This window comes from Pelodiscus sinensis, chromosome 2, assembly GCF_049634645.1.
Source record: "Pelodiscus sinensis isolate JC-2024 chromosome 2, ASM4963464v1, whole genome shotgun sequence".
Taxonomy (NCBI): Eukaryota; Metazoa; Chordata; order Testudines; family Trionychidae; genus Pelodiscus; species Pelodiscus sinensis.
Genome location: NC_134712.1, coordinates 40810567 through 40828393, shown reverse-complemented (window position 1 = coordinate 40828393; position 17827 = coordinate 40810567). Strand labels below are relative to the sequence as shown.

General features: G+C 45.9%; 1 long non-coding RNA gene across 1 annotated transcript; it reads left to right on the top strand.

The window, feature by feature from the left end:
- The first annotated feature begins 12842 nt into the window (after positions 1-12842).
- On the top strand, positions 12843-17191 carry LOC112545122 (uncharacterized). Its single transcript, XR_003088547.2, has 3 exons — positions 12843-13012; positions 14133-14203; positions 16615-17191. It is a non-coding gene; the product is annotated as an uncharacterized LOC112545122 (long non-coding RNA).
- The last annotated feature ends 636 nt before the right edge of the window (positions 17192-17827 follow it).

Below are 17827 nucleotides of genomic sequence, written 5' to 3'. Positions count from 1 at the left end.
CCCAGGAGCTTGCACAGGACCGCAAGAGGTGGGCACCCGCCTGGTCTAGTGCGGACATCGTGGACCTTGTCCACAATCTCCGCACTAGGCACAGGAAAGTGGCCGGCTAGGGCAGGAGAGCTGCCAGCCTGGCCACCCAGGAGCAGGTGTGCAAGAGAATCAAGGGGGTCCACTGAGACCCCCAATCCTGAGCCCTGAGCTTACAATGGCCATTCTGGGTCAGACCAAAGGTCCATCTAGCCCAGTAGCCTGTCTGCCGACAGCAGCCAACCCTAGGGACTCTGGAGGGGATGGACCGAAGACAGTGACCAAGCCATTTGTCTCGTGCCATCCCTCTCCAGCCTTCCACAAACCTTGGGCAGGGACACCACTCCTACCCCCTGGCTAATACCACTCCATGGACCCAACCTCCATGACTTGATCTCACTTCCCTTTAAACTCTGTTCTAGTTCTAGCCTTCACAGCCTCCTGCAGCAAGGAGTTCAACAAGCTGACTCTTTGCTTTGTGAAGAACAACTTTCTGTTACTACTTTGAAGCCTGCTACCCATTCCTTTCTTTTGGTGTCCTCTAGTCCTTCTTTATGGGAACTAATGAAGAACTTTTCTGTAGGCACCCTCTCCACCCCACTCCTGCTTTTAGAGACCTCTATCCTGTCCCCCCTCCGTCTCCTCTTTCCTAAGCTGAAAAGTCCCAGTCTCTTTAGCCTCTCTTCATATGGGACCTGTTCCCAACCCCTGATCATTTTAGTTGCCCTCCCCTCTCCCAGCCTCTCTCTTCTCCTCTCCCACCTCCTTTTCCCAGTCTCCCCCAGTTTTGTTCAATAAAGACAGATTCCATTTTGGAAGACACGTTATCTTTATTTTGTACATCAAGAAGAGGGGCTAGGGAAGGGTAAGTGGAAGGAGGTGAGGGAGGAATAGGGCACGAGCCCCCGATGGAGAGGACTGGGCTGGCTCTGCAGGCTTCTGGGGGTGGAAGCTCTCCTGCAGCCCCCCAATTGCCCCCTCTCCCCAGATGGCAGCCTGCGGCAAGTGCAGCCGGTCTGATGGCCGAGTGCTGTGATGTGCCCACTGTGGGTACTCCGGGCAATCCAAGCCAGGACTGCTTTGCAAGCGGGGCACCCCTGAGAACTGTCTGTCCGGGGTGGGGGTCGGGACCCTTTAAGCACAGCCCTCGGCTAGCCTGAGACAGCATCTCCACGCTCTAAGTCCTCCTCTGATGCCCTGCTGGCACTGCTTCCGGCCATCCTTAAGCCCGGTTCGGGGTCCACTTAATGTGGATATGCTAGTTCGAATTAGCAAAACGCTAATTCGAACTAGTTTTTTAGTCTGGATCCGTTAGTTCGAATTAGCTTAGTTCGAATTAACTAATTTGAACTAAGTTAGTTCAAATTAACGTTGTGGTGTAGACATACCCTCCGATTGACAGCCTACAGTAGTGTAGACTAAGCCTAAGGGCCAGATTTGTAAAGGTAACAAAACTATACTGCATTATGCAGACCTTCTGAGTCTGGTTCATGGCTTGATCTCCATCCACACTGCAAAATGACAGGGCTTGGATCTGATTCACAGCACGAGTTGAGTTCTGACTCTCTTGCCTACACGGACCTGAGTGCCTGCTGACCTGAGACACTGGTTTGTGTGCAGACAGAAGAGGAGCTAGGGCTCAAACCTGAGTCACATATACTTTGAGATCTGCTAACAAAACAGCTAGCATCCCTGATAGTAAAGAATGGCTCCTAAGTAGCAAGACGATATGAGTATTCTTTCACTTGTTCAGGGCAGTGATTTTTTGCCTAACAAGATATTCCAGTTGTCACACCACCAGATCCTTAGAGGGAACATGAGGATTATGTCAAGAAACAGCAACAGAGAGCCCTGCAACAATCAACTCCCACGGAACTATGGACGTATTTCATTTTATGGGAAAAATCACCAGAAGCATTTTTGAATGGCATGGTTAGTGTGTTTCCCAGGTTTCCCAGCGACAAGATAACAATATTTATTTGTACTCTGTATATAAGAAAAACAAGGGTGTGAAACATCAACTGCCTTCGTTCTGTTTCCTTCTGTCACATGTAAACATTTGTCAGCAAATTCAGGAAAGCCTTAATCATATGTATAAGTTCACATTTATAATTTAGTGTAACTGAACAAACAATGCTTTGCATGAGTAGAGGGGAATTTTCCCCCTAAGAGTGTTCACTGTGCATAGACTTTAAATAAAAATTGAATGTATACAATATAAATGGTTTCACACTAGCAGAGTTTTGCTAGCCAGAGAAGATGCCCATTACATTGCAACAAACCCCTCAGTCATAGTTCATATACTGTCAACATTATAAGATGATCTTTTAGATTAGTCAAGTAATGGTGACTGAACATCTATTGATCTATAGAGCACTTGCTTTCCTTATTGTGTTTTTTCAGCAGACAGTACAAAATGGTGGTTAGAAAAAATATGTATAAGGACTAGATTTAATGTTGGTGTCTACCAATGTTGTGGATTTCATCTGAAATGTATTATCTCAGCGCTGAAGTACATCTGGTGTTTTTAAGTTTTAGTGTCAAATTAACTTGCCTGAGGTTGAAGGCAGGCTCTTGTGGTAACTAGGCAACAGTTCCAAAACAGTGGTTAACAAGGGAATCAGATGTGTGAAAATGGTCTAAAGGGCTACAGCTGAATATAACCTCCCTTTTTTATGCCCTCTCTGTTTGCACAAGGTCATTAGTGCATATGCACCAGAGGGGTTGTGTGACCATCTTTGGACTGGACTCAGTTTGCTGTTTACTGTTGGGGTTTCTTGTAATTTCCTGCGAGACCCCTTTCATAAGGCGGCAGATATTAAAGATTGTTCTTTAACATATAACAGGCCACTGCCTCCAGGAGCCAAGAAGTGGGAGTGAGTTCCCAGTGTGCCAACCCCTACCCGCCTATTCACTTTCCACACATTTACCCACCCAGAGGTTTCTGCTGCTCTAAGACACTCCTGAACCCAAGTAGCCTCGGCATTGCCCATTAAAAAGCTCTGATCCAGGAAGTCAGCTATAGCCTCATTAGTGATCAAGACCAGAAGTTAGGAGCTCATCTTCACAACACTGAAGAAATGACATCAGACACAGCAAACATTTTGGATTCTCATTTTAACTTCCTAACTTTTACTTACATAAGAACATAACTTCAGTCATTATACATGATTTCCCACGGTCCCAACTTCCTCAGATTAGTACTTAAATACCACGGCCTTCTGCACATTATCCATCACCCCCTGTTCCTTCCCAACTCCCTCCTATAAATGAATACCTCACTCCTAAAGATACATAAACAAATATTTTTTGCTGATTTGCTTCACAGGCATTGAATTAGAAATGGGGCTTCAGCAGGTAGATGAATGAGGAGACTGTAGGGACCTGACCATATCCATGTATTACTGCCAAAATGAAATTGCACATTTCACAAGCAATCCACTATACAAACAATACACAACTGAAAAATGTTATGATTAGACAAAATAAACATGGGGAATGTAAAGCGTGACATTTTCTATGGGCTTATAAGCTACTAAGAGATCAGTCTAAATGGGTGGAATAGCTTACACCACTGAAGATTTTCAGACTCATCAAGAAAGAGCAGCAATGGGTGTTGTTGACCACAACTGAGGTTTGTTGCTACTGTCATCAAGGATCACTGTCCATGCTGAACAGCGGTTACATCATAGTAAGACAGATATCATGGCAGGCTGTGGAGTAATCTGGACCCATAACTTCAGAGGATGGAGGTGAACCAGAAGCTGATTTCACAAAGGGGTTTGAATCCCTTAGCCCAAAAGAGCTGAGTAGCACTGTGATGTACATACATATTGATACTAACTGTAAAATACTATGATACATACATTATATTAACTGTGTAGAGCATTAAGCAATCCCATTAACATTTTTACATAGGACTTAACATACATGTATACATTTTAAGACATAAGGATGACCTTACTGGGTCAAATCAATGGTCCATCTAGCCCAGCCTCCTGTCTTCTGACAGTCACCAATGCCAGACACTCCAGAACAAAGGAATTATTGAGCGATTCATGCCCTGTCGTCTAGTCCCAACTTCTGACAGTCAAAGATTTAGGGATACCCAAGACATGGGATTGCATTCCTGACCATTTTTGCTAATAGCCATGATGGCCCTGTCATCCATAAACATAACTAAATCTTTTTTGAAGCCAGTTACACATTTAACTTTCACAACATTCCTTGGCAACAAAATCCACAAGCTGACTGTCTGGTGTAAAGAGTATTTCCTTGCGTTTGTTATAAACATGCTACCTATTAATTTCATTGAGTGCCCCTGGCTCTTGTGTTATATGAAGTAGTAAATGACATTTCTGCATTCACTTTCCCCTCACTATTCATGATTTTATAAACCTGTATTATATCACGCCTTAGTCATCCCTTTTTTTCTTTTTTTTTTAACGAAAGTTGGACAGTCCCTGTCTTTTTAACCTCTCCTCACATAGAAGCTGTCCCATATACGTACCTAATCATTTTTGTTGCCCCTGTATGTTTCCAATTCTAATATATCTGTCTGGAGATGAAGTGACCTGAAATGCAGACAGTATTTAAGGTGTAGGCATAGTACGACTACCCCCTTATCCCATGATTGCCTTGTTGTTTAAGAGCCTTTGGTGAAGGACCTTATCAAAGGATTTTTAAAGTCCAAGTGCACTATATCAGTGAAACACCCTGAGCCACGTTTCGACATACTCAAAGAATTCTAATAGATTGGTGAGGCATGATTCCCCATCATTCCTGTTCCACATATTATGTTAATCTACGTGTCTGATTATTTGTTTTTTACTCTCATAACTTATCATACTAAAACTGATTGCTGTTTAATTTATCAATTTGTTCCAAAATCTCCTCTATTAACACTTTAATCTAGGCCTGTTCCTCAGATTTGTTACCTAAAAAGAATGGCTCAAGGGTGGATATCTCCTTCACATCCTTTACACTAAAGACCTATGCAAAGAACTAATTTAGCTTCTCTGCAAGAGACTTCTCTTCCTTGAGCATCTCTATCAACTGGTGGCCACACTGAGGCTATGTCTAGACACAGCCAGGATTTGAATTTCCCACTTTTCTTTTTGAAAGAACCGCATCTAGACCACAGTTTCACTTTCCCGGCTTCATTTGCAATTTTGATATGTCTAATTTACATCCCTCTTTCAAAAAAGGGATGTAATCTAGACTGTGATTGTTTGGCAGTCTTCCTGTTTCTGATCTACTTAAAAAAAATCCCGTTAATTTCTGCTAGCTGTTCTTCAAATTATTTTGTGTCCTGCCTAATTATACTTCTATACTTTACTTACCAGAATTTAAGCTCATTTGTATTTTCCTCAGTAGGATTTGACTTACAATTTTTAAGATACCTCCTTTTTTCTAACCACATCTTTTGCTCCATCTAGAGATGGTGGCATTTTTTAGTTGTTACTGTTTATTTTATTTGAGCTTCTATTATGACGTTTTTAAAATGTTTCTACGCAGCTTGCAGGTATTTCGCTCTTGTGACTGTTCCTTTTAATTTCTGTCTCATGAACCTTATTTTAACTTCAAAAAGTGGACTACACAAAAATGTGATTAGGATGGCTTTCTTTTGTATTTCCCCCACTACAGGGATGTTAAATTCAGTTGCATTATAGTCACTATTACCATACTAGTCAGGGGTATTTACCTCTTGGACCAGTTCCTGTGCACCACTCAGGACTAAATGAAGAACTGCCTCTCCTCTTGGAAGTTCCAGGTCTAGCTACCCCAAGAAATCATTAATAGCATATAAAAATTTTAGCTTTGCATCCTGCCCGGAGGTTACATATTTCCAGTCAATCTAGGGATAATTGTACTCCTCTATTATTAGTGACAATTTTATTTTTACAGCTGATTTAATCTTGAGTATTTTACAATTACCATCCTGCTCCAATGGTCAGTAGTATATTCCTACTGCTATTCTGCTATTATTCAAGCATGGGAATTCTATCCCTAAAGATTCTATGGTACAGTTTGATTCTTGTAAGGTTTTTACTATCTCTGACTTTATGCTTTTTTTCATATATTGTACCAGGTCCCCATCAGTGTAATTTGTCATTCATGTATATTTTGTACCTGGGTATTACCACACTTTATTGATTATAATCATTCCAATTCTCTGTGAAGCCTATTATATCAATATTCTCAGTTAATACGTGGCATTCAAGTTCACCCATCTTGGCATTTAAACGTCTTACATTTGTGTACAAGCACTTATAAATGTGTCAGTATTCTGGTTTTTTGCCTTCATGTGATGTAAACGAATGGGATCTTTTTTCATCTGCTTTTTTCTCTTCAGTTGCTACCTGTAATATATCAATTTCTATTCTTTTTTCTTTACTAGGATATAGGGTAGCCCCTTTAATAAAGCCTCCTTCAAGTGAGGCCTCTCACTTAGGTGGATTCCTCCACATCTGTCAGCTTTCCCTTAACCCTTACTTTAAAAACGCCTCTAGACCTTTCAATTTTACATGCCAGCGATCTGGTTCCATTTAGGTGGAACCCAACCTGCCTGTATAGTCTCTTTCCCAACTGATTCCCCAGTTCCTAATGAACCTAAATCCCTCATCTGAACAGCTCTTCCCTGGATGCTACCATGGTGGTTCCATGCTACCATGAAGTTATCATGGTGGTATCATACAAATATGATGCAATGCCTGGACTTCAATCTTTTATCTAGAAGCTCACATATGGGCTCCAGGTCCTCTCCCCTACCTTTTATTGGTACCTACGTGTGCACAGGGAAGTGCCCAGAGGGTGGAAAACAGAGACATTGTCCTTCCCCAAATCTCCACAGGTCCCTGCAGTTAGAGCAGGGAGGAAGCAAAGGGTAGCTGGCTACCAGTTGACCTCCTCCTGCCCCCAGCTCTACTGTTGCAGCCTGCTGCTTCCCCTTCCCTGCTTTTTGAGTTCCATGTGCTGCACATACTGCCTCTACCTCCAGCTCTTGACTCACCTCAGCAGGCATCAACAGAACAGGCAGCCATGCTGGGATTCCAAAAGCAGGGATGGAGAAGCAGCCGGTTATAGGGTCCTCCCCTGATCCCTACAGCCAGCTATATTGCTGTTCTTCTCTGCTTAGGCTGCAGGGACAGAGAGAGCCACTGTCCGGGTTGCTGCTGCCTGCTTGCTGCTGGGCAACCCTGAGAGTGGCATTCAGAGAAATGAGGGAGGGGTCACACGAACCTTTCATTTGTGTGTGTTTATTACCCCTTCCAAAGTGTTCAAATTTTAAATTCCTGTGCACTCCATTGCATCTACAGTGACCACCAGCTCTTCCCCAGCACGGCCCTTAAGCTTGTCTGGATGTCTCAAAAGGTCCACAACCTTCATATCTAGCCAACAATACACCATGTGGTTCTCCCAGTCATCGCAAATCCAGGTAGCCATATTTCTAAGAATTGAATCCTCATGACTATTACCTGTCTCTTCCTAATAACAGGGGTCCCCCGCTCTGGAGGGGCATCCTAAGTGCAAGATGATACTACAACACCATCTGAAAGGAGGGTCCCAACTATGGGATCATTTCCTTCCACTCCTGCTTAATGTTTACCTTCCCCCAAAACTTTCATTTCCCTCAACAGCACAGGCACTGTTAGATTGGGGCTGAAACCACTCTACTGTGTCCCAGAAAATCTCATCTGTGTACCTCTCTGGTTCTCTTAGCTCCTTCAGTTCAGCCACTCTGGTTTCAAGAGCCCAGTAATGGGGTCGACTCACCAGTGTGGTGCCTTCAGCAAGGGGACTTTGGGGAATTAGCTGGCTCTTCCAACACACCCCTTTCCGCTGGCATCTCCTCCATCAGTATGGCACTGCCCTCTGGCAGTGCCCACTCTGGTCTTTGTCTGCACCCTCTTCCGGGGGGAGGGGGGTCATTGCTCTTCCTTCCCTATACTCCAGGGTCCTCCCTACAACTCCCAGTTCTTCTACCAAGGAATACCCAGCTCCCTCCAGGAACACCCGGTTCCCTTACACCCACCAGACCTCAGTGGCCCACTGCCAGTCCCTCTCTAGCCCCTGTTTCCAGGCAGACTGCAGTGCCTACAGGCCACTCCTCCCTGGCAAAGGGTGCACATCTGCTACCTGTGCCTACCAGGTTGTCTCCTACAACATGGCCTTCAGGCCTTACAGACTGGGGGGCTTCCCTGGCTCAAGCTTCCCCAGCCTACCACATCTGCCTCTCACAGCCCAGCCTTGCATGACTGCCTCTTGGCAGCCCCACCCACCATAGCTGCCTGTCACATCCTTAGGGCCTCAGGCCTGGTAACCTGGGCTCGCTAGGCCCAAAAGCCTCCCCAGCCCTGCCCTCTTCTAGGGAGCTTCTTGCTTCCCTGGCAGCCAGGGCTCTGCTGCCTTCCCTCCAGAGTACCAGGCAGGTCTCCCTCTACTCCTTCCAGGAGTCTCTTTATAGCTTCCACCTGGGCCCTCATTAGCTGCCTCAGCTGGGCTTGCCTCTGACTCCACTCTCAGCCGCTTAAAGGGCCAGTGCATGGCAATGAACTGTCACAAGCCCACACACAGTCTCTGAAGGCCATGCACCAAATGCTCACCTCAGACCACAAGGCAGATAACTGTAGATGCTGCATTCAGTGCAATAAACTTGATGGCTGCATCTAGACTGGCATGATTTTGTGGAAATACTTTTAATGGAAAAGTTTTTCCATTAAAAGTATTTCCGCAAAAGAGCGTCTAGATTGGCAAGGATGCTTTTGCGCAAAAAGTGCTTTTGCGCAAAAGCATCTGTGCCAATCTAGACACGCTTTTGCGCAAGAAAGCTCCGATGACCATTTTAGCCATTGGGTTTCTTGTGCAAAAAATTAAGGTGCCTGTCTACACTGGCCCTCTTGTGCAAGTATTCTTGCACAAGAGGGCTTATCCCTAAGTGGGAGCGTGAAAGTATTTGCACAAGAAGCACTGATTTTGTACATTACAAAGTCAGTGCTCTTGCGCAAATTCAAGCGGCCAGTGTAGACAGCTGGCAAGTTTTTGCACAAAAGCACCTGCTTTTGCGCAAAATCTTGCCAGTCTAGATGCACCCGATAATTCCCACTCTGCTGCTAGACTTCTGACTCCATTATTTTTTTACTGTGGCTGGATCCTTGGTTTGGTTGCTTCTAAGTGGGATTTTTGTTGTTGGTTTATTTTGTTTTATTTAAAGGGGGGGAGGTTGCAAAGGAAAGGGAGCCTTATTGGCTTAAGTTTAGAGACTGTTTATTAGGATATTACAGCGGGCTGTCATAAATTCCCTTTGAAAAATCTACTCTTCTAGGTCATGTTTTGGTGGGTCCTAAAATCATATTGGACAGACATGTAGAGTGCACATGGTCCAATATAGAAACTCATAGCCAAGATGTGGTTGGTGATGGTAGCTGAGACCAGCAGCCACAAATGCCTGCTGGTATGTATATATATATATGTATATATACATATATACAGGGCTCAACAATCTATGTAATCTACTTGCCCGTGGCGAGTAGATTATATCCCGGAAGAGCCGGGTTCTGGTGATCTGCGCATGCGCAGAACGATATATATATATATATATATATATATATATATATATATATATATATATATATATATATATATATATATATATACACACACACATACACAGGGCTAGCCAATTATATATAATTGAGAACTCTTGTTCTTTCTGCCTGATTCTAGTGTTCAAACTTTGTTCATGGTCATATTCACCCAGGTTAGTTACATATGCTATAAATTCAGGGCTTGTTTTTCTTGTGTATTCTAAGTGCTGCTTCATTTTTTCCCTTTTATAGAGCTGTCCTGTAATGAGCCACTGGGATCCCTCTTCACCTACTGTACAACTTTTTTGTGGAGGAGGCAGGGAGAAAGATGATTTATAGGCACTCTCCAATTTAATCTAAAAATACTGCCTTAACTGCTTAACTGGAGGGGCTTGAGGGCAAACACAACACCTGATTTAAATGTGTTTTTGAAATGTTATTCTTCCACTTATTATAGTTTATAACCTGCATTATAATTCCCACTCTGAGTTGAAATAGTTATCCATCTGTAAATGAAACTGTTGGCGATTCCCTTCACAAACTATCTTCAACACTGAATTTGTTTTTTATCCTTTTTTGCTTATGAAACTTGCAACAAAATACCATGGTCTTAAAGTACTTTAAAAAATATCAGCCAGGCTAGAAATCTATGACAACATAATATAAACTGCAATAATCCCTCTAATGTATTGCATTTTAGCATCATATTCCCATAATTGCTTTCTTTATCAATATTTTATAACTAGCCAATAGCCAGTCATAAGACGGGATTTTCAGGTCTCTCCTCCACGTCTCTCTCTCTCTTCTCCTCCTACTGCCTTCCCCCCCGCCAGCTCACCTCCACCTCCTGCCTCTCTCTCCGTCTCTGTCTTTCTCTTCTTCTCCCCCTCCTGCCTCTCACTCGGGAAACCATGGAGCCCAAACAATCGTTTGGGCTCTGCGCTCCCTGTGCTACATGGGGAGTGCGGAGTCCAAACGGTTGTTTGTGCCACTTGCTCCCGCGTGGTGGCCCAGCTGAGCGGAGCAGAAGTCAGCTGAGTGCCACTGCGGGAGGTGGGGTGGTGACGTTCACAGCCAAGGGCGGGGCCTGGAGCCGCTGTCATGCCGTATGTCACCACCCCACCTCCCTTTACCTCCTGCCGTGGTGCTCGGCTGACTTCTGCGCCCCTCAGCTGGGCCAACACGTGGGATCAAGCGGAGCAAGCGACCATTTGGGCTCCCCTGTGGCAGCCTGGCTGAGCAGTGCAGAAGTCAGCCGAGCACCACAGTGGGAGGCAAAGGGGGGCATAAAGGGGGGCGGGGCAGTGATGTACACAGCCAGGCTCCACCCCCTGACCATGTACATCACCGCCCCTTCCCCTCCCACCATGGCACTCTGCTGACTTCTGTGCTGCTCAGCCGGGCCGCCGCAGGGGAGCAAGCGGCACAAGGGACCATTTGGGCCCTGCGCTCCCCATTCAGCACAGAGGTTCTGTATGGGGACCATGGCGCCCAAATGGCTGCTTGCGCCACTTGCTCCCCCGCAGAGGCTCAGCTGAGCGGCGCAGAAGTCAGCCGAGTGCCATAGCAGGAGGTGAAGGACGTGACTCAGGCAATAGCCAGCATTTCAGCATTACAGAGTCACAGACATTGGGTTACTATATATATGATGAAGGCCACAATCCCACAAATGCTTATGTATCAGCTTAACTTTAAACAAGAGTCATGTGCTTTTTTTCACTGAAGTCATGTGCTTTTAAAATTAGCCCACAAGAGCTCAAAGCTGAATAATAGGTTATTTTTTATCTGTCTGAACTTTCTGAAAAAATCTTTTTGGTGATCTTCCTTAAAATCAGACATTTAATTATTTATTATTTATTTGTTGAGCTCTGACAATATGCGGCTACGTCTACACTGGCCCCTCTTCCGGAAGGGGCATGTAAATTTCAGCAGTCGTCGTAGGGAAATCCGCGGGGGATTTAAATATCCCCCGCGGCATTTAAATAAAAATGTCCGCCGCTTTTTTCCGGCTTTTAAAAAAGCCGGAAAAGAGCGTCTAGACTGGCCCCGATCCACCGGAAAAAGTGCCCTTTTCCGGAGGCTCTTATTCTTACTTTGAAGTAGGAATAAGACCCTCCGGAAAAGGGCGCTTTTTCCGGAGGATCGGGGCCAGTCTAGACGCTCTTTTCCGGCTTTTTTAAAAGCCGGAAAAAAGCGGCGGCCATGTTTATTTAAATGCCGCGGGGGATATTTAAATCCCCCGCGGATTTCCCTACGACGACTGCTGAAATTTACATGCCCCTTACGGAAGAGGGGCCAGTGTAGACGTAGCCTGCTAGTTTAACAACCTCTAGCCTAAGTTATCAGCTGAGTTGGGACATAGGATCTTAATCATCAGCCTAGACTTCAACTGCGCAAACTGGTAGGAGTAGCAGACTATTTTCCTTTAGTCAAATAGAATATGACGTGACATCGTCTGTGCTAAAGTGGGTTAAGACTTATATGATAAAAGCACGAAAGAAGATACCATCCCTACTCAAAAGAGTCACAACTGAAGTTGTATGTTTGTTCCTTCTGCTAATTGAACTATTACCTTATTTTTCATAAATTATGTTCTTTTTATATAATTAGTCTTTCACTTTATAAAAACTAAAGATTATACATATGGGCTACATCTAGACTACATCCCTTTTTCGTAAAAGGGATGTAAATTAGACGTATCGCAATTGCTAATGAAGCAGGGATTTAAATCTCCCCTGCTTCATTAGCATAAAAATGGCTGCCGCTTTTTTTCTGCACGGAGCTTTGCCGGAAAAAAGCGCCAGTCTAGACACTGATCTTGTGGAAAATAAAGCCTTTTCCGAAAGATCCCTTATCCCTTTATGAAATAAGGGATAAGGGATCTTTCGGAAAAGGCTTTATTTTCTGCAAGATCAGTGTCTAGACTGGCACTTTTTTCCAGCAAAGCTCTGTGCCAAAAAAAAGCGGCAGCCATTTTTATGCTAATGAAGCAGGGGAGATTTAAATCCCTGCTTCATTAGCAATTGCGATACGTCTAATTTACATCCCTTTTATGAAAAAGGGATGTAGTCTAGATATAGCCATGTAGTCCCCTTACTAAAGGAGCCTCTCACTTTTACTGGGAGGATCCTTTGTGCTGCAATCTAGCCCTAGAGACTACAACTCCCATGAGCCCTTGGGAAAAAGGAGGGAACTATGGCTCTTCCAGGCTATGCAAAAAGAGAGTTAGGAGGCTCCATTGTGGAGTGAGGAGCCGGGCTGCTGGTGGGGAATCTTTTTCCAGACCAGGAGTTGTTGATTACAGCTAGAGCCTGCCAGTGCTTGATGATTGTCCCTAGAGGGGAGAGACTCTCGCTGTGCCTGTGATTGAGAAGAGCCTACATAACCCTGCATAGAAGGTAACTGTGGCTCTTTGGGAAAGTGCTGCCTGGGACAGAGCACAGAAAATAGACTGACTCTGGGTGCAAAGAGAGGCAGAGTGACCAGCCCAGTGAACCAGAGCTGCTGGCATTTGGTGGGGCCTGCTCCAGTGGCAGAGGGGTTTTGCAGCTGGCTGCCTGCTGGGACTGACACACACAGAACCTGCACAGTGCTGTCTCCACTCCAGCTGCAGACCTTCAAGCACACCCACACAAGTGTCTGGGATTCTGAATCCAAAGGAGTGCTCACTCTGGGGTGGGATAAATGGTGGCAGTGTGAATACCAGCTAGATATGTTTCCTTTATTTCTCTATATTTTGTTAATTGATTTTGTTCACTTTTAATCTGTTAAATCCTATTTCATTAAGTGGTTAAGTTAAAGAGTGTTAATTATAATTTAATTAGTTAGATGTATATTGTTGTGTTGGAGTTAGATCCAGATTACTGCTGGAATAATTTTATTCCTGGAGGCTCCCAAGGCACACCATAAGGCTGTGTCTACATTGGCACCCCTTTACGGAAAAGGGATGCTAATGTAGACTTTGGAATAGGCAAATCCGCAGGGGATTTAAATATCCCCCGCGGCATTTGCATTAACATGGCTGCCACTTTTTTCCGGCTTGGGGAAAAGCCGGAGAAAAGCGCCAGTCTAGATGTTATTCTCCGGAAAATAAAGCCTTTTCCAGAGGATTTCTTATTCCTGCTTGAAAGTAGGAATAAGAAATCCTCCGGAAAAGGCTTTATTTTCCGGAGAATAACGTCTAGACTGGCGCTTTTCTCCGGCTTTTCCCCAAGCCGGAAAAAAGCGGCAGCCATGTTAATGCAAATGCCGCGGGGGATATTTAAATCTCCCGCGGATTTGCCTATTCCAATGTGCTACATTAGCATCCCTTTTCCGAAAGGGATGCCAGTGTAGACGTAGCCTAAGTGTATACGGGGCCAGCCACGTGGAGGCTTTGTATATTTCCTTTAGGAGCAAGGGACTTGCTCCATTGTATATTTTCTTTAGGAGCAAGGGACTGCAGCAGGGGGGTGGATAGGGAATCCCCAACTAAACAACATCACCACTCAGGATCTCTTTTTATGTTAAAAACCTCAGGCGCCCAGGCACACATGCAAGTGTGATCTGCTCCAGAGTAACCCAGGGAGGACAGAGGGTGTTACACATACGTGAGTAATTTTTTTCATGTTGAAAATGGTGGGAATCTCTATTTACAAATGAATTTACAGTGCTTAGTAAATGGCCAGCAGTATGTTTGCTCATCTGATTTGTCTCTTGTGTGGGTTGTAGGTTTTGGAGACAATTATGATCAGAGCATGGACACATCATATAAGACTGGAGTTCCTGGTTTGTGCCTTTGACTGAGCATCCATGATGGATTTCAGTTCAGACCCCTTTGTCCCTTTCCTCAGGGGCCAAAAATTAGGGCATATCACATTAAATCATGACTGTTACAATCTAAAGCCTACAATCTAAGTCTTTAAAAACACTTTTAAAAGTGAAAGACGAAAATGAAAAACACATCTTGGTCTAAGATTGCACCTGTGTTCACCTAGGCTCAGTAAAAAACGTTCATGTTATGGTAGAGAAAGTCATACGATAAAATGATCTCATTTTCAGAAGCCATGGGCTGTGTTTGTTCCTCCAGATTTCTTAAAGTGTGGCTATTATTCTGTCTGGCAAGCTGAGTTTCTTTCTTAGAGGTCAGCATGCCCCTTGTACAAATGTTCTCATCTTGATATATTTTTCCTTGGTAGATTGACAATGCGGTTTGCTAAACTAACATAATTGTGTCAGGACCTCAGTCCCTTGGCACAATATTCATTTTATGTTCCCATTTTATTTTCTATCAAATAGAGCTGTTTTCTTCTGAGTGGACAGGCTGTTCCTATCTCATGTATTTTAAGATTATTTCAAAAATTCTACTATTGTCATAGATGTTATTTGCTCTTTGTCATGGCCAGAATACAATTTAATTTGTGTGTTAGTAACCTTCTATCCCTAGGGAATTGGCTCTCTTTCCCATCAAGAGTGTCACATACAAAACTATTCTTTCATTTTTGTGATTTATTAGTTACAGGCACAATGCCAAACCCAACACTTCCCTTTATGATTTTTGGTCCTTAATAATTCCCTCTTGTATAAGGTTAACATCTTATAGGAACATTTTCTCAAGCATGCCTTTCTGGGCCTGGCTCTTTAAATATGACAAAGCCAAGCCACTGCAGCATTCAAGTGGCCATATTGCAACTAACCACAATGTTGTTCTCTGTTTTAGTTACTATGTCTGTTTTAGTTACTATGTTATGTGTATGTCTACACATCAAAGTTAATTTGAAATAACAGCCGTTATTTCAAATTAACTTTAATAGCGTCTACACAGGCAAACCGCTATTTCAAAATAAAATTGAATTAGCAAGGTGCTTATTTCGAATTTGGTAAACCTCATTCTATGAGGAATAATGCCAAATTCAAAATAGCTAATTCGAAATAAGCACTGTGTAGACACTTATTCTGAAATAGGGGGCCTCCAGCCCTTCCCAGTTTCCCCTGGTGACCACTCCGGTCCAAACCAGGAGAAAACTTCTCCTCTCCCTCAGGCCCAGAGCCCTTAAAGAGGTAGACTCTGGCCATAATGTATGCCAGCGCCAGACCTGCCAGCAGTCGCTGCCCCTCACCTAGTGGCCAGAGAATGAGCCAGGCAGCCAGTGCCAGCCAGCTGTCCCTTGCCCAGTCTCCCAGCTCCCAGGAGCCAGCCAGGGGCCGGAGTGGTGGGCACCCTCCTGGACTAGTGCAGAGATCATGGACCTCAATGAGGTTTGGGGGGAGGCCTCCAATGTCCATGATCTCTGCACTAGATGGAGGAACACTGCCATCTACGGACACATAGCTGGCACCAAGAGCTGCGGCAGTGTACACCAAGGCCACTCAGGGCAGCTCCTCAGCAGGGGCAGACACCTGCCCCTACTTCGATGCTCTGGACCACATCAGGGGTGGTGGGACGGTCTGTGCCACCCCAGGGGGCAGCGATCTGGGACCAGAGGGCCCTGACCAGGGCGCAGAGGAGGAGCCGCCACGGAGGGTGCCACACTTCCTGGACCCCCAAGCAGGTGGAGAGGGAGACCAGGTACCACGCGCGTGGGCCTTTCTTGCCACGGATCACAGAGCAACCTGTGCATGTGCGAGCTCGTGCCATGCCACCCCTGGGCAGGTGGCTCCAGCCGCCTGCCACACAGGGGCCGTGGCCCGATAGCCACACGCATGTGTGAAAAGACCTGACATGCTCCTGACCCCAGGGCGGGACATAGCAGGACGCCCTCCCTTCACAAGCCCCCTCTAGAAAGAGGCAGGGGACATCTTCCCCCCACCTCAGCCACACAATACACAGAACAGGGGCATGGGTGCAGTCTCGGGGCAGCTCCCACTCCCAGGGATAGCCGGACATTCTGACCATGGCCTCTGTGCAAGCACAGTGGCTCTGACGGTGCAGGGCACGGTCATCCTCACCTCGCAGAGGGGGGCTGGGCTTCACCCACTGTGTCCCCAGGGAGAACTGACCACTTCTCTTCTTTCTCCACAGCTGCACCAGCTGTGCATGCAGGGCACACCACCCTGCCTGGGACATCCTCCTGCACCCGAGGGCTCAGAAGGTCCACTGCAACATGGCAGGGGTACCAAGACCAGCACCTGGGGGCCCTGCGAGCCCTGCACAGCCCCATAGAGCAGTGGGTGCAGGATGAATGGGAGTTCCAGCAGGAGCTGCTTGCCCAGGGTCGTGCCATCTGTGCCCATCTGCAGACATGATGCAGAGCGTGCTGCCTCGTGCTGCTCCAGCACCTTCTGACTCCCCAGTTCCCGCTCCTCCTCCCACTCCTTCTCCCCCTCCCACCTCTCCCTCCTCAACCTCCACACCCTCCTCCTCAATCTCCACACCCCCCACCTCAGCCTCCGCACCCTCCTCCCCATTCTCCCGGGGACACCGAGGCCCCTGCACCCGCCATGCTGGGAGACAGTTGGCCCAGCGAAAACCCCACCCCTGAGACCTGAGCTTCCCCTCCCTCTTCTTCCCCTTGCTTCCCCCTTCCAGCTCCCTCCTTCCAGTTTTCCCCCCTCCTCCCTTCTCCTGCCTCCTTTCCCCAGTCTCCCCAGAGTTTCATTACCCCCCCCCCAGTTTTGTTAAATAAAAAGAGTTTATATTTTTGAAAATACATGTATTTTATTTCACATCAGGAAGGGGGGTTAGGAGGGATCAGTGGAAGGACGTGAGGGAGGAATGAGGCACAAGCCCCTAGTGGGGCAGACCAGGGAGGCTCTTAGTGCTCCTCAGGGTGGAAGCTCTCCTGCAGAGCCTCCTGGATATTGACAGCCCCCCAGTGGACCTCCCGGATGGCAGCCTGCAGAAAGTTCATCCAGGCTCGCAGCAGCGCGTCCATGAGAAATACCAGAGTGCCCAGGGGCAGCTCTGGCTCCATGTTGCAGAGTGCTGTGGTGTCCCGAGTGAGGGCAATCAGAGCACGCAGAGACAAAATGCTTTGTTGTCCCTCATCAAGGTAGACAATCAAGCAGGAAAACCTGAGAACCAGGTGTCCGGGGGGGGGGGTCCCTTTAAGCACAGACCTCAGATAGCCTCAGGCAGCAGCCCCACACCGTAAGTCCTGACCAGGTGCCCTGCCGGAACTGGTTCCAGCCAGCCTTAAATGTGATTCAGAGTCCACTATTTCGAAATGCATTTTGTGTGTAGATGCATTATTTCAAAATAATCTATTTCGCAATAACTATTTTGAAATAAGATA